The 18548-nt window shown below is 33.0% G+C and overlaps 1 protein-coding gene across 2 annotated transcripts in view; it reads right to left on the bottom strand.

Annotated features, from left to right (window-relative positions):
* Fs (Follistatin) overlaps positions 1–18548 on the bottom strand; it is a 135826-nt gene that overhangs the window by 104642 nt on the left and 12636 nt on the right. The window contains exon 1 of one of the 2 annotated variants that reach the window (XM_077437693.1): positions 4315–4508. The exons of the other annotated variant lie outside the window; for it this stretch is intronic. The gene's annotated coding sequence lies outside the window, so the exon portion shown is untranslated. Of the gene's footprint in view, positions 1–4314; positions 4509–18548 lie in introns of those variants that run through there. 2 annotated transcript variants of the gene reach the window in all.

The following is an 18548-nucleotide window of genomic DNA, read 5'->3' as shown; positions in this document are numbered from 1 at the left end:
TCACAAATATTCTAAATCGTATTCATTCTAGTATTTAAATGCAATTTAACACATTTTTTTAACACATTCAATGCACAAACTCCTAATTTTTTCTAAATACAATTTTGTTCCTTGCTTCACACTAGGGATCCCAAATATTCGACGAGTTCAACTATTCGAATATCGAATAGTTAATCAAGAGCTATTCGAATATATTCGAAAATTGAAAAAAAAGGTAATTATGTACATACATACATATGTATGTATGTACTAAGCATAAATTTGAATGAATCTTGAATGAATCGGCTTATCACAGTTTCCATTGAATTCCACCTCGTTTTTACAGCCAATAATTATTTCAATTTTTTATTTTCTTTTTTCATTATAATTTCTTGTAAAAATGTATATTTCGCCGGTGACTTCTTAAATATTCGTATTATTTTTCTGATGTTTTCTAAAATTTCGAAGAGATTATTATCGATGGAAAAGTGATTTTCTTCAAACATTTCCGTATTTAATGAATAAAAATCCGTTTCTTCACACGTAGACATTTCATCTTCTTCATTATCTTCATTTTCATCACAATTATCCCCATTATACACGTATTTCATTTTCTTCATAATCGTCGGCTTCTTCGTCATCTCTCTTTTCATGTTGATTTTGTGTATTTAGTTTATAAAAATATATATACATGAATAATATTCGAATAGTTGATGAAATATTCGAAAAACGAATGGCTGAAAAATCAGACGAATAATTCTAACACTCGAATATTCGAATATTCGATTGGCATCCCTACAGTTCACACTCTATCAAAGCACATTCGTGTATTTTCTACCTTCAATATCAAATAACCTATCAATTCCATTCCAAAACCACCCACTGAAATGTCAACGGGCGAACACTTATAGAAAATAGAAAATCAAAGAAACCTACATATGTAAAGATAGTTTTCACCTTCATGCTCTAATATTACACAATAAATCTGACATACAACACAATGCACCAAAACAGACGCATCAAGCACATCAATTAAATAAATAGTTCAACAGTTACTTATCTTACGAACACAATACGATACAGTTAACAATTAGCTATCAACTGAAAGTGTGACCTAATAATTCATGTAACCAATTTCGACCACACAATGGATCACCATACTGGGGAATGCATTGAAAAGGAAACAATTCAAGCGGATCACGTTTAGTTTTTTATTCTTCCGTCATAAGATGGAACCCTGACCACCGACAATGCATTTCTCAGGCATTATACCACCGGTCAGGTTTGTTCACAGACCGATTGTCTAGTTTTCATAACCCAGACGTCTCGCATCAGTTACCACCCCGTCCGACGGAGACATGGTTAACATCCACTCGCACATACCATACATACATACATATGTGTATTTATACAGTCTCTCGTCGAACAACAGACACACGATGACGAATCGACAATTTTCAAATTTAACTCTAAATTATGTAAAACGTGTATAAAAACGCTGCGACGCACGCCACGTCTGATTACGTCAAATCGGTATAAATGTTTCATACGTCAACAGACACTTCGACAGAATATCCCGTATAGATTTAACCATTACAAATAAATACCAGAGTAGATTCACTAGTGTTTGAACGTACATAGAATCATGTACGACTTAAAACTACGAACTTGCAATAGCTTTTTTGTTCATTTTACTGACTTCAGTTGAAAATTCAAATCATTTCATTTTGATTCAATGGTTTTAATTGTAAAGGTGTATTTATGGTTATTCAACTGATCGACTAATCAAATGTAGAACTACATATTTACGTTATGACTTATTAGTTAGCGTTATCTTCTAGTAACGTACATAATACTACGTATTATTTGTATTATGAGCATTTATAAGAATTGTAAATAAGTTTCTGGGCTATTTTTCCTATTATGCTGTACTTTAACATTAAAATAATATAATACTATGATTACTTACAAAATTAAATTAAAATTGTAAAATAGAAAATGATCAGTAGATCAGTAGCCATTAAAATAGATATAAGATGTATTGTGAACATAATTTCGTAATAAAAAGCATTTAAAAATCAAAAAAAAAAATTTAATTAGCGTTACAGAAATGAAACTTCCACAGTTGCAATTTAAATACAATAGATAATTTTTACCATTGTTTTGTACATTTGATTTGTGAACATCATCATTCGTTTATTATAGTCATTTTCATTATTTTTCGTGGACTGAATTTAAATCACAGGACCAACTGATCATTATTGATTAAGCGTCATCCTTTTTTTACGTACAGATTTTAAGACATACATATGTCATAGAAATACAATTCTACGACATAAAGACTTAGTTGTGCATCGCAAATACAAATACAATTCTGAGCAAGTATAAATTAATATCTCGTCATTACTGTCTTGTTTTTTTGAAATAATCGAGTGTTATTATAAATAATGGTGTCTATGTTTAATAAAATACTGTGTGTTGAATGTAATAACTTTATACAGTATAATATCTCCACTATTAGCTACTACAATATGAATAAACATTTAAAATGATTATGCGGCGATCGCATGATTTTATGCGCATATAATTGCCATTTGAAAATATTGCTCTGGCGTACTTAAAAATGAATGCGAATTTGTAAACAATATTAAGAGGAAAATTGCGATGATGTAATTATCAATATATTTAATTATTTAGAAAATTATTCAATTTTAGTTTTATTGTTAAAAAAAAATTATTGCTATATCAGAGTGTGTTTAAATATAAAAAATATGCATTAATGATTGAACCCTATGTATGTTTTCGGTGTAAAAATTCGTATAGATTTTCCGCAATTTTACAGTTAGCTTATTATACAAAATTAACGACGGAAATAAATAACAGTTAAATTATTTTCCTCAATAACTAAAATTGCAGTTATAGGCAAGTTTTCATTTTTACCAACAAATTTTCCTCACACGCGATCAGTGTGCAAAGAATTATATTTAATTGTTAATCAAATTTGCATAGAATAATTTAAAAATACAATGTATAGTGTATAAATCTTACACGATAACTATGAGGTAATTGAAAATTCTTTTTAAAACAGTTTATTAAAAATAATATAAATTTATTGCATAAAAATTGTAAAAAGTCGATATATGAAACGTAAATTATATTAATTTATATTCAAAAAAATAAAACTAATAATATGTTATGCATGAATGCAATTCAAATTATTTTACGGAAAACTATATACATACATAGCTTTTAAGTAAGTGAAAAAAGTCTAGTTTATTAAATAAAAATGGGATGTACATATTATATATAGCAAGTTAACATTCATAAAAACAAATCGAAAAAATTGTAAATCTGAAAAAGTTCATTTTTTGTGACTCGATATTAAAGCTAATAAAAATAAATTATCTTTACTTAATTTTAAATATGTTTTTTACTTCATCGCATTCATTGTGCAAATTCATTGAAAAAATACATTTTGACAATAATATTTATAAAAAGTGAAAAACATGACTAAAAATTTACAGAATTGGTGTACTACATATAATTGCAATTTACTTCATTTTAAATATTTTTTTTACTTCATCGCAGTCAATATGCAAATTCTTTGAAAACGACATACATTTTGACAGTAATATTTCTAAAAAGTGAAAGACATGACTAAAAATTCACAGAATCGACGTCGTATTATAATTAAAATCCGTTCAGATTCAATAAAACTATTATATCATTTAAAATTCTTACATAGAAATGATTAAAACCGACAAGCTTTCCTCGCAACCAAGCGTAAGCATTTTTTTAGTTCAATGTCAAAGTCATTTTGCAATTCCTACATAATATACAATAAAAGATTATAATTTCGTAAAAATTTTATATATATAATAAAACTAGATAAAATTTCCTACAAATTAAAAAAAAATAAATATAAAACATCGATAAAATTATTAAGCTTCAAATTTTTGCATATGTGACTGAAAAAGCTTTCAAACTCCATACATCTAATATTAAATTTCGAATGCGACTTTGTACGTAAGATTTGAGTGGTTGAATCCATGACGTTAAATTTAAATAAAATATTTACTATTTAGATTAGCCATGTTTAAGCAATTTATATTACAAATACCGAGCGAAGCCGGGTAAAACCACTATATAATATATTACACAAAAAAAATCAAAATTATCAAATCAACTCAAAAACAACCAAGTATATATAAAGCGACGTCAAATTCAAAACTTTGACAGAAGTTTGACAGCACGTCAAAAAGTATCCCGAAAAAAAAAAAAAAACAAATTTTCCGCGAAAAGTTAACACGGGTGCGATACGAGTTTTCCGCCTACCTTTGACAGATGTCGAATGGCGAAGATATCGAGACTCAGTTGCAGTTGCAGTTGCAGTTGCAGCGATGCAGTGGTGGGTGTGTGTGTGTGCGTGTGTCGTGTGGTGTTGATGAGAGACAAGCGCACGGCCCGGCGTCCCGCCAGCGACTGCGGCACGTGCGGTGGGGCCACGTGGCGAGCCGCAAGCAACAAGTGCCCGAAAGGGGGCACGCGCGCAACACACACCACACACACCCACACCCACACCGTCGATCTCATTGCGGGAAAAACGACCGGAAATTATACCCAACATCCCCCTCCACCATTTCCACGTCTCGGTATCGCGATACGGCGTGTACTCTGCGAGCTATGGCAAAAGCCCCAAATAGCCCCGTCGAATATCCCGTCAACAATTTTTTTAGTTCCAAGTTTTCAAACACGAACTTAGAGCAATTATAAGCGCAGTAATTTTACTAAATATTGATTTGTACAACTAGCCGGCGTTGCTCGAAGAAGAACACATGCATGAAAAGGGGTATCCGGACATGTACCCCCTGGACACATACCCCCCGGACACATACCCCCCGGACACATACCCTTGGTCAAAAACCCCCTGGACATTAAACTCCCGTGCAAACCCTTCTCCCCCCCCCCCCCGGGTAAAGGATAATTGATAGTATCTTTAATAAAAAGTCAGTATCAATTCTAATTTATTTCAACTAGAAAAATACAGATATTAATAATACATATGTTTATTAGATTCTTAAAAATAATCAATAATCAATAATAAAAATCAGTAATCAATGTGCAACTAGCCGGCGTTGCTCGGAGAAGACATTAAACCCCCGTGCAAACCCTCCTCCCTCCCCCCCCCCTCGGGTAAAGGATAATTGATAGTATCTTTAATAAAAAGTCAGTATCAATGCTAATTTATTTCAGCTAGAAAAATACACATATTAATAATACATATGTTTATCAGATTCTGAAAAATAATCAATAATCAATAATAAAAATCAGTGATCAATGTGCAACTAGCCGGCGTTGCTCGGAGAAGATATTAAACCCCCGTGCAAACCCTCCTCCCTCCCCCCCCCCTCGGGTAAAGGATAATTGATAGTATCTTTAATAAAAAGTCAGTATCAATGCTAATTTATTTCAACTAGAAAAATACAGATATTAATAATACATATGTTTATCAGATTCTTAAAAATAATCAATAATCAATAGTAAAAATCAGTAATCAATGTAGCCGGCGTTGCTCGGAGAAGACATTAAACCCCCGTGCAAACCCTCCTCCCTCCCCCCCCCTCGGGTAAAGGATAATTGATAGTATCTTTAATAAAAAGTCAGTATCAATGCTAATTTATTTCAGCTAGAAAAATACACATATTAATAATACATATGTTTATCAGATTCTGAAAAATAATCAATAATCAATAATAAAAATCAGTGATCAATGTGCAACTAGCCGGCGTTGCTCGGAGAAGATATTAAACCCCCGTGCAAACCCTCCTCCCTCCCCCCCCCCCCTCGGGTAAAGGATAATTGATAGTATCTTTAATAAAAAGTCAGTATCAATGCTAATTTATTTCAACTAGAAAAATACAGATATTAATAATACATATGTTTATCAGATTCTTAAAAATAATCAATAATCAATAGTAAAAATCAGTAATCAATGTAGCCGGCGTTGCTCGGAGAAGACATTAAACCCCCGTGCAAACCCTCCTCCCTCCCCCCCCCCCTCGGGTAAAGGATAATTGATAGTATCTTTAATAAAAAGTCAGTATCAATGCTAATTTATTTCAGCTAGAAAAATACACATATTAATAATACATATGTTTATCAGATTCTGAAAAATAATCAATAATCAATAATAAAAATCAGTGATCAATGTGCAACTAGCCGGCGTTGCTCGGAGAAGACCACGTGCGTGAAAAGGGGTATCTGGACATGTAGCCCCTGGACACATACCCCCCGGACACATACCCCCCGGACACATACCCTCGGTCAAAAACCCCCTGGACATTAATAAAAATTGTTTAAAAATATTAATAAATAATGAATTATTTTAAATTAATAAATAAGAATAAATTAAGTATGGTAGAGCATATTGAATTTCAATTTATATACAATATTTAATTTCAATTTATTGTTGTAAATAGAATAAATATCAATTTAATAGATTTTCAGTTACCAGTTAGCGTTTGCGTTCTGTGGTATTGAAAGTTAATTTTAATAGAAGTATATATTATTGCTATATTATTAATATTATATTTTAAATATTTTTAGACTATCCATGATGGAATTCGTAAAATCGAGAAATGGAAAAGAAAAAGAGATTAAAATAAAATTGATTTTGGAGTTTTGTATATTTTAAATTATTATTATTGATTACTGATTTTTTATAATTGATTATTGATTATTTATAAAGAATCTGATATGTGTATTATTAATATCTGTATTTCTGAATCTGTATTTTTCTGGCTGAAATAAATAATTAGCATTGATACTGACTTTTTATTAAAGAAACTGTCAATTTTTATCCTTTACCCGAGGGGGGGGGGTTGCACGGGAGGTTAATGTCCAAAGGATTTTCAACCGAGGGTATGTGTCCGGGGGGTGTGTCCAGGGGGTAAGTTTCCTAGATCCGTGAAAAGGATGTGATATGTATTGAAAGAGTTCAAGGAAGAATATCAAAAATGCCTTCCGAATTCAAATCACTTTCAAACGATATGAGATTGAAAATAATGAATCCCTCCATTACGGATTGCATACCGGTTTATGTATGTATATATTATTCGTTTTTCCCGCAGGAAAGATGGGTAGACGGAATTAGGAAAATGTGTAGGGTGAGATGGATGACAGTTGCGCAAAACAGAGACGACTGAAAGCGTGTTGGAGAGGCCTTCATCCAACTGTGTATGGCGAGCGACTTTAGATGATGATATTATGCCTTATTTTCAAATAGAGTCGTTAATATTTGAAATCGTCTACCAAATGAATTGATCATCTCCCAAAAATTAAATGGGTTTTATAATTCTTTTTTTCGGCTTATTCGTATCGTATTTTTTTTCATTTCTCCTATTTTTGTTATTATATTTTATTATTGATAAATCTTTTGGTCCGTGAGCGGACTTTTGGCGAAATCGGACGCTTGGCTGAATGAACATTAGGGCAACGGCTTTTTGGCCGAACGGACATTTGGCCAAACAAACATTAGGCCAACGGACCTTCGGCCGAACGGGCATTTATTTAATTGTGTATAGATATTACCCAAAACTCAATAAAATCATAAAAATTATTCAGAAATCACCTCGACCTCATTAATATTTGATAAATTTAAACAATTAAAAATTTCATTCGGCCAAATCTACGTCGGTGTAATTTCCGTTCGGCTAATAGTCTGTCAACCCTTTGTGTTCATCAGCTTTGCCGCCACTCCCAAATATTTTTAAATAAATATGTTAAAATTTTGAGACTAAATCTGAACTTTAAATCTGGGCTTTGCTTTGCAAAACCGACCTTTTCCAGGACTCCTGGGCTTTTAAAAGCTTTTATTTTTTTTATATAAGTTGGGAAAAAACCTTCAAAAGACACCTTCCAAGACAACTCGAATATTTAAATGGATCTTCAAATTGCCAAGTTTTGCTCGGGTGTTTTTCGAGTATTCAAACACCCAAGCCTTTCAAAATAATACTGCTGTCTTTATTAGGATACCGTAACAGCACTTTGATCCAAAGCTCTAAACTCTTCTAAAACCCATCTATAGATCCGCTATGATACCAATGGTACTTTAAGGTAATATACCAAATTTCGTAGGATTTAGTTGAAAACTGCGGATTTTTTTATCGGACAAAAATATTTATAAACACACAAAATTTTATTGTAAACAATTCCAAAATTTAAACAATAATAGAAACCAAAATAATCATCTCCTGTCAGAATTTGCTGGTTAAATCTGACAAATTTATTGTCAGATGATTACACCTAACACTTTTCAGCAACTTCACATCCAGTGAGAAGTTGCTGAAAAGTTTGGCATTCGTTGATTAAATGCTTAACGATAGCTGTAAAAAAAAAACGTGCAAAGAAAGTGAGAATTTATTTTTTTTTAAGACTTTCAATGAAAATATCTACATAATAGAATTACGTCTGAATAATAGAACCTTTTTGGACAATATTGAATAATCTTTAAATTAATTATTCGATAAAAACCAATCCACTTGGAGGAAATTATATTACGACAACTTTTCTTATATATGTACCCATATACATATACCCAATACACCTTATTCCGTCAATATACAATATACCTAATACACCGTATTGACAGTAGGAAAACTCTAAATTTCGCTTCCAATTGGTCTTTAGCATACCCGAACGTTTAAATACGGGAATCTTATTAGTCAGAGCTTATTTGCTAACTATGTACAATATTAAAACTCATCAACCTATTTTGACGTAAAAATACGTCTTTTTTTAAGAATACGTATCAGCAAAATATGGAAACTCTCTTTCATAGTAATAGTACATACATACATTAATCGCTGAATAGAGCAAGAATAACGACTTCTAATCAGTTGGCCCAATGATTTACAGTAAGTATTTTAGTTTTCATTTTTGCAAGAAATCCTATACTATAGGATACATCGTTCTACATTTACACACTTCAACCCGATTACTTTTTGATTCGATTCACTATAACTAGTCAAACTATCACTTTCAATATCATTCCGAATTGGAATTTCCGATTCATATACCTATGTACTCTTAAGGCGCAAACACACAGAATCATACGGCACGGCATGTCTAGGCAAACTCCAGCTGTGATTGGGCGTCTCTAATACCATTGTCAATTCTTACAATCTTATTATTACGGTAAGTTGTTCATACATTTCTTTAAATATGGGAATCACCTTTATCGATCACTATCAAATCTATGTACATATACATATGTCTTCAATACAAGGAAAATACATAACTAAAAACACTCCGGGGGGTAATTTTTAGCTTGGCATAGATCAGGTGTGCTAGCGTTTTTTTTACTAGCCTCTTATCAAATTGCTTTCGATTTTTTCGTCTGACGATATTTGGGTTCTTATCCACACTCTTCCAATCGTTTTCAATCTTTGCCATTTTGCTCGGTTTGGTTATCAATATATGTGAAAATCACATCCGCCATTACGATGGTGAAAAAAAATCGTAATAGACACGTTTGAAAATACTACATTTTCGTTATCGGTGACGTCTATTACTACATGTGCAAAACTATCTAAGAAAAAAGACGTGCCGCCGCGTACCATTGTGTGTTTGCGCCCTTAATCCTTACACTAAAGTTTTCTTTGATGAATTTATTTATTTAAAAACTCATGGCATGCTAACGTTTTTTTACATGTGATACAGATCCAATACAAGCAATATACATAAGCATATTATACAATGCGAATTCATACAAACATCAACAGTGATATCTATGGAGAAATTTTTGCAGCATTTTATAAACAAATTCGCGAACCGCTGAATAACTTGAGATTAGTAAGAGAAATACGAAAGGAGATGCCAATTTTACAGGAACGGTTTCAATGAAAAACAGAAAAATTGGCAAACTCTCATAAGAAACGATCGACCTGGAGTCACAAACCAAGGTCTGGCCAGCAGCGGGACTTTAGTAGGACTCGAACCCATGACCACTCTGCTCGAAAGCATAATATACTAACCACTAGTCCACGCCGCTGGCTATGCTACGTCTACACATTCGGCGAACTACCTAAATTCGTATCATTACTAAAGTTCGGCGGGACCCAGTGCTATTTGGACAAGATAAGAGATATAAAAAATGACGTCTTAAACGAAGACCGTGTGAAACGTAAAGGAGGTTTGTAAAAAAATAGGTTCATCATTGTCTATTACTGTGACCGGAAAAATGCACTCGTGATAGTTGCACTCTCAAGACATCCAAACTTTCAAAGATGCTCAAGGAGAACTAACGCAATAGAATTTCACAAAAAAAGCGTCAAGGGGTATTTGTATATTGTCCGAGGGTGCTAACCTTTTTTTGTCGAATTCTATTGCGTAAGTTCTTTTTGAGAGCCTTTGAAAATTGGGACTTGTCGAAACTGCGCTACTATTCAGTGCAATTTGGTGCATCTTTCCGGGTACCGGAATACCAGCAGCATAGCTCGGTCATTAAGCTTCTGCTTAGCGTGGAGAGGCGGCGGGTTCGATCCCTGAGCCCGGGCTTCGAATTAAAATGAATTTTTCAGAGTATGCTGTTGGTTAGACCTTTTCCTATCAGAGTTTGCCAATTTTCTCTGATTTCATTGTTGAAACGGTTACCGGAAAAAAAATTGGTTAAAAATCCCTCCTATATACGATGTGTCACCTATAATTTGTTATTAATTAATGTACAATAAATAAGTTTGTGTACAAATTAATAGATGTCTCATTGATTTAAAAGTTTAACAGTGTCTCGTAATTCAGTGATTTATATAAAAAAAATGCTGAATTGTAATTTGTAAATTTGTAATTGGCCAGGAAGGCGCATTGGGCCTTCCTGGTATATATGTAAAAAATAAATGACAATGGCCAACTTTTTTTTTGCAATGTAATAGACAATGGTAAACCCATTTTTGTCCCAAATAGGACTGGGTCGCACCGATCTCAAATCATTGCTATTTGACTTGAATTTGCATGAATACTATTTGACAAATAAACCAGCAGATGCTTGAATGGTTCTTCGAACGTATAGAGATTTCGCAAAAATGCCAAGAGGCCCGTCTACACGTTCGGATATTCGGAGGAGATTCGGGATTCAAGTCTTTTCGGAACGTGCCGGATCGGAACCGCACATTCCGAGATGAAAGTATGGCAACCGGTGTTTATCGACTTGGCACGTACATACACACATACGAACAATGTACACGTGTACTAGACTTGTCAGACATTTTTTTTATGGACAAGTGCTCGTCGGATCCGTCAGTGGGATAAAAAACTCAACAGACGGACCCAAGTCGAGATTGTTGGCCATAATGAGGATGGAAAGATCCGGCACGGCCAGACACGCACAGGAACGAAGCAGACGACCGTGGCAACAGACGCCAACGTAATTCCACGGCGTTGAATAATTGCCGCACTTTTTTTTAACTTCGTCTTTATCCACAACGGCTCACAAAAATGCCACGAGATTACGAGACTGTCTTGCGGCCTCGTGAACTAGTGTCCGATTAGGAATGAAAAAAAACACCGACCATGTGTTTTACACTACAGACTTCTTCCTCGTTTGCTCGATGCTGAGCATCGTGGTCATCGATGTCTGGAATTTGATGGACGACCCGTCTCCACTAGTTCCCGGTTCTGTGCCAATTTGAAAGCAGCGTTAAGAGGGCTGGACACCAGCGCCTTGTCCATACAAACGTATTACACTTCTTCCTTCCTCAATTATGGCACTAGAGAAATTATTTTTTAATATTCTATGAATATATCCACCATTGGAATGCACCTATCATTTTATTTTTTTGATCAGCTATTTTTTATAGGAGCTAAGCGCCGCCAAACATCTATAAAATCGCTTCTTTTTTACACCCACGAAAACAGTCCAGCGTGCTTATTTAACGGTCGATTTAAAAAAAAATACGCGCATAGTTGCATAAAAAATATCTTTCTCATATCGATGATGATTTTTTTTTTAAATTGTTCCAGTTTTGGAGGAGAATATGAAACCTCGATTTTGTCGATTTAAAATACGTTTTATCTGGTCGAAGCGCAACTGTCGCATTCACTCAATATATACATATATTGATACATATTGTCGCATTCACTCAATATATATATCGAAGAAAGGAACGGCAACAAAATTAAGGTTTCGGGTGTACAGCCTTCTTAAGGGACGGTCTTTTCGGTACTTTGATTTGGTCTGACCATTTCTGGGAGATCGACCTCTCGTTCGCCTTCCCTCAAGCGTTCAGACTCTCCAAATTTTCCCGGCCATATGGCCAAAAAATTTTACTTACAAGCAGTGTAGTGCTAAAAAAAAGAACCAGGTCAGTGTTTAATTTTTACGACCCCCCCTCCTCCCTGATATTTTCCTTACGAAATTTTTTTTTCCTAATATTAAAACTTGTTGAAATTATGATGAATTTTTTTATATTTTATAAAAACTTCCATAATGCATCCTCTTCAACATCTTTGATTTTGCAAAACAGCAACATTTGTGAATTTAGAGATGACTATCCATTTAAGCTGAGTTCCCTCATTTTATCTATCCTCAAGTGCGTAATGGTCAATAGTTCAAAAAATGTTTTCTTTCGAAGTTTTGGGTGGTTTTAGATAAAAAAGCCAATAAATTTCATTAAACGTCCTTTAAGTTCTGAATATGTTCAGATTACTATTCGATTGTGGTCATCGAGTGTTAGAACGGGAGTCTGTTCACAATATTTGGAATACAAAATTTTATGTGAAATTTTAGTTAAAATGTTTTTTAATTGTACTCGAAAAACAATGTTTACATATATCAATCAAAGTGCCAAGGTGCCGCCTTGGCACTGGCTTTGGCACTTGACACCTGGCTCAAAAAGAAATACCAGAGCGGCGACCTGGCCCGGCTACACCACTGCTTGCAAGCAACACTAGACGCAATTGTTGTGCATAGCTCTAAAGCGGGGTAAACATTGAATGTCAAAAAAATAAAGTAGATGATACTTAGTAAGTTGATTCATAATACGGAAAACTCTCGAAAAATTGACAACGGATTTTCGTTCTTCTCATAATAGAGCGGTCCTTTCGTGTTTTTACTAGACTGACCATCACCGTTTTCACCATTCCTATTCTTCTGCGGATTGGCATCCTCCTTCCCAAGAAGGTCAAGATCAAGGCACCTAGGTAGACGAAGTCGTCGACCTCCTCATAGTCTTTTAGAGCGTTAGACATTATGACAGTCTCAATTCTGTCATCGAATAGGATTTTTGTATAAAATCTAGACCCAGGTGTCTACTCTCAATTTCTATTCTGCGAAGTATTCCAACGACCGTCATCTCGTCCGTGAATCTTATGTTAGAAATCTTTCTGTCGCCTCTTCTTATTCAAACTTCCCATCCGTCAAGTACTCTTCTCATTGTGTATTCCCCGTATATTAAAAAGATCAGGAGACAATTTATCGGACGCCTTTTTGGACTTGAAATTCTAAAAGAAACTCTTATTCTTACACATTATGTACATACATATACACTACAAACTATAGAAGTAAAATTCCCTTACACAAAATCTACAAGAGATAAGAGACTAAGTTTGTCAGATAATTATCGAGGGAGTTGAGAGCAAATAGGAGAAAAAGGTGGGGCGATAGAGTGCTTTTCCAATTGTTGAATTTTAATTTGATACATCATTTCATGATGCTGCAGAGAAATTCACTACCGTTAAAAAGAATTTTTGAATAAGTTTTAACACTATTATCAAGCTATCACTCTCAATGTTTCAAAATAATGCTTATGCATGTATGTATGTATGCAAATACACTAAAATATTATGTGTTCTGAAAATAATCATAAGCTTCGATCGTTTAATTCTTTAAGTATAGATATTTTTTAAATGAATATTATTACTAACCAAATTAAATTAAATTGTAAAATAGAAAATGATCAGTAGATCAGTAGCTATTAAAATAGATGTATTGTGAACATAATTTCGTAATAATAAAAAGCATTTAAAAATCAAAAATGAATATTATATAACCAGCAGCATAGATCAATGTTTATCGTATACTGCTTTCAATTGTGTGGACACGGGTTCAATCCCCGGCTATGCTGTTGGCCAGACCTTGGATAAGTGACTCTAAGGTCAACCGTTTCCTATCAGAGTTTTCCAATTTATTCGATATCATTGACACAGGGTTTCCAAAAAAATTGACAACCCTGTCCTCGTTCTCGCAAAATTCCAGTTTACAGATTTATAAAATGCTGCCAATTTGTACATAGATGTCGCGAAAATTTCAAGCTTTTCAGCATCTCGAAATTCGGCGATTTAAAAAAAATTTTTTAAGTAAAACTTATTTACAGGCGATATATGTATGTATGTACATATGTAATAAATTATCTCAGTACTAAACTAGAAAAGCATTATGACTAATATTCTATTTAACTACCTGTTCTAAGAATAAATACACGAATTCAAAATAGAATCCATATTATTGTACAAGAATTTATTAGTTTTTTTTTTTTCAAAACGATTCCTGTTTCTCGAATACAAAAGTTTTGTGTTGACGTTTCATGTTGGGAATTTGCATGCGGTTCCGCAAATTTAGGCAAATTTTAATTAACGGTTTTGTAAATACATATGTACGTCTTAATTAGTAATAGCCAAGTCGTTGCAAACATATTTTTGTACATAATATTTAAATTTATATTTAATTAATTACTGTTTAGTCAATTCATTTACATTTTACATAATATTAACCATGAACAATGTCGTTATAATTCAATAATAAAGTATACTGATTGCGGAAATTCAATGGAAAATAATGGAACAATTATATAAAACGACATTCCTTAATAAAAGCATCATAATATCATAGATCTGATTTAATTTACCATAATAGTATCGGTTTTGAATGACAACTCTACGATTAGGCCGGCTATCATTAAGACAGACAGCATCATATGAATGCATGCAAAGAATTTCAAGTATTTGAATCAGGAATAAAATATAATATAATATAATGTGATATAATTCAGTATAATAATTGATAAAATCGAATAATTTCATTATATGATAAGATTTTCATACAGTCCTATCTATGTATGTATATTTAATCAGTAACCAAATTTAAATTATTTTAGTCAGTCAATGAATAATCAAGGATCAGTAAATAAAAAAACAATATCAGGACATTCAAGTCAATTATTGCAATGATCAGTTATATAAACATACATCGATTGCTTAGTAATTAAATGAAATGATCAGTTTATTTTGACAATTGGTTAGTAATTCGATATATGAACGTCTATTGTGCTATTACGCATAATAAAATAATATTTAGTTTATTTTCAGTCGAAAACACGACAGATTTTCTAATAAAAGAGTTAACGTATTTACTGACCAAACTGATATATTGCTCTTTAAATTCGTATTAAGTTACTGACCATCTATAATTATAAGTTAACTCTCGAACCCAGAGCATATTATTATATAGCATAATATTACAGCATAATGCAACATTGTTAAACAAAAAACTATTTATTTCATACATATTTTTGTGCGAAATTTTGAGAATATTCTCTTATTTAAATTATAAATTGTGACGCTAATAACTAATAATACTTAACAATGATTTGCTATAAATGCAAAAGTGTTGTGTTGTTGACTAATTATGTGCTGTGCGAGCTTTGTGAAGAACCTTTCCACCATGATTGTGTGGGGATTTCGGAAACAAAATACAAAAAAATGACGTCAAAGAATAAGGAAAAATGGCGATGCGTTTCTTGCCGTATCCATCCTAACCCCCTTCCGCCGTCTCAGTCCTCATCACTAATGCTCAGTTCTCAAGATTCAGTCATCAGTCCTCAGCCATCTTTATTTGATATACTTAATGAAATTAAATGCTTTCGAGCAGACTTTAATACCATGAAAAATGAGTTTGAAAACATAAAATCTGTAATCACAGACATAAACAATAAATTATTCACAATAGAGGCTAAGTCTGATGAATTTGATGGGAGACTAACCACTGCTGAAAAGAAAATTTCCTGCTTTTCTGATGTAAATAAAGGTTTAATTGAGGCGCAAAATACTATTGTTGAACTGAAACAAGAAAACAATCTGCAAGATCAATTCTCTAGAAAAAACAATGTAGAAATATCCGGCATACCTATGAAAAAGGGTGAAAATCTAGTGTCTATATTATATGACTTATGTGCTATTGACACCATACACAGATATTGACACCATACACCGTGTGCGGCCGTACCCGTCCCAGGGCGTTGCAGGTTCACAGCAACAGCAACAGCGAGAGGGCAACAGCGATGTGAGTGTGCGCACGTCATCAGTGGTCGTACCTCAGTGGTCACTCAGCGCCGTCGTAAGGAGCTGCTGATGGCGGCCGTGCGCGCCCGCCGCGGCATCACCACCAACGACATCAATATTCCAGGCCCGCCCACCACCCTATACGTAACGGATCACCTTACACCAACGAATAAATTATTATTGAAGCGAGCACGCCAATTGAAAACTGAATATAACTACGCCTACTTGTGGGTTAAAGATTGCAAGATCATGATTAGAAAAAGTGCGAGCTCCAATATCATACAAATCTCAAAAGAATCAGATCTTTGCAAAATCAAATGACTAAGTGCAATATTAAATTTTAATAACCTAATAATTATCTATGCATTTATTGTCTACTGGTCTGCATCACATATTATAATGTATGTGCAAACAATTATGTACGTATGGCTATATAATTTATTATTTTTATTATTACTATTTAACTATGCTATTTACATATATTTTACTCATAAACTAAAAAAGGTACGAGTTCATTTTTATATTTGTGTCCATGTATACCTTTGCATTTCAACTGGTATCACCAAGGATGGTTTGCTTAATAATTCCATATCTTTATCTGTGTATGCAGTTATGTGTATGTTTATATGCATATATCTATTTTCATTTATGCATATGGATATTTATATTTATATCACTACGTGCTCTATCTACTTCCTTTTTTACAATGTCTTCTAATCGTCTTGTCATTTATTATCAAAATGTCAGAGGTCTCCGAACTAAATCTGACTCTTTTCTTCAAAATGTATTAGTTAATAATTATGATATTATCTGTCTATCAGAAACTTGGCTAAATGACTCATTCAATAATAGTGAGTTTTTTGATGCCAGATATCAGGTGTTTCGACGTGACAGAGATTATTCTCTTCATAACCAAATATTTGGTGGTGGTGTAATCATAGCTGTGAAAAATAATCTACCCTCTGTCATTCAAAATAATTGGTTAACTTCCACAGAAGACCTTTGGATTACTATTACCACTAAATTTTTTAAACTAAATATCTGTACTGTCTATATTCCTCCTGGTAATTCTCACCAAACTCTATTAGTTACCCATTTAAATAAAGTATCTGATCTAATAACCAATTATCCAGAGGATCGATTCATTTTACTCGGTGATTACAATCTTCCCACTATTGATTGGACAAATACGACTCAAATCTGCATCTATTTCCTTCCAATTGTATTAATTTTTCTTCCCTTTCCTTTACTCAATTCTTATCTTATAATAAACTATATCAATACAATTATTTATCAAATACTAATAATCGTATTCTTGACCTAGCTATTAGTAGTTTCCCCTTATATATTTCTCGTGCTGACTCTACGCTAATCCATGAAGATTCTCATCATTTATCCTTTTGCATCTCAATAATTTACAACAAATCTTCACCCTTGAATTATAATTATAATAAAACTTTCCTCTTTAGAAAAGCTGACTATGCTACAATTATTCCAATTTTAAGCGATATCAATTGGAATTCACTTTTGTCCAATTTAAATATTGATTTAGCTTGTAAAAAATTTTACGATACCTTACAAAATATTATTGAATGCCACGTCCCTTTTACTCTTAAATCTAAACGTACCAAATATCCCCCCTGGTTTACATCGTCTCTTATTAAAATAATAAAAGAAAAAAACAAATTCCATAAAAAATTTAAAATTTATTCAAATCCCTTAGATTATCAAAGTTTTTCACTATTAAGAGCTCGAATTAAAAAATATTCTTTAATCTGCTTTAGAAATTATATTTCTCTTATTCAAAATAATATTAAAACTAATCCCAAATCATTTTGGTCATATATAAATTCAAAAAAAAATACCTCCTCTTCATATCCTTCCGTAATGTATTATGGAAATAAGTCGGCTTCACATGGTTCTGAAATCTGTACCATTTTTGCTGACTATTTTGACTCCACTTTCAATAGTGATTCTACCATTAACCTTTCTATCTCTAATACAGATACTTCTTCTTGTAACTTATCTACTTTTCATTTTGACTTATCTACTGTACTCAGTCACATCAACTCTCTCAATGTTAATCTTGGTGCGGGTTGTGATGGTTTGCCTTCTTTTTTCCTTGTTAAATGTGCTGTCCCATTATCTCTTCCCATAACAATCCTTTTCAATCTTTCTATGTCGAACGGTAAATTTCCTGACTATTGGAAATTATCTTACATCACCCCTATTTTTAAAAA

Source organism: Arctopsyche grandis, chromosome 9, assembly GCF_051622035.1.
Source record: "Arctopsyche grandis isolate Sample6627 chromosome 9, ASM5162203v2, whole genome shotgun sequence".
Taxonomy (NCBI): Eukaryota; Metazoa; Arthropoda; class Insecta; order Trichoptera; family Hydropsychidae; genus Arctopsyche; species Arctopsyche grandis.
Note: the sequence above shows the minus strand (reverse complement) of the source record. Positions and strands in the feature narration are given on the sequence as shown.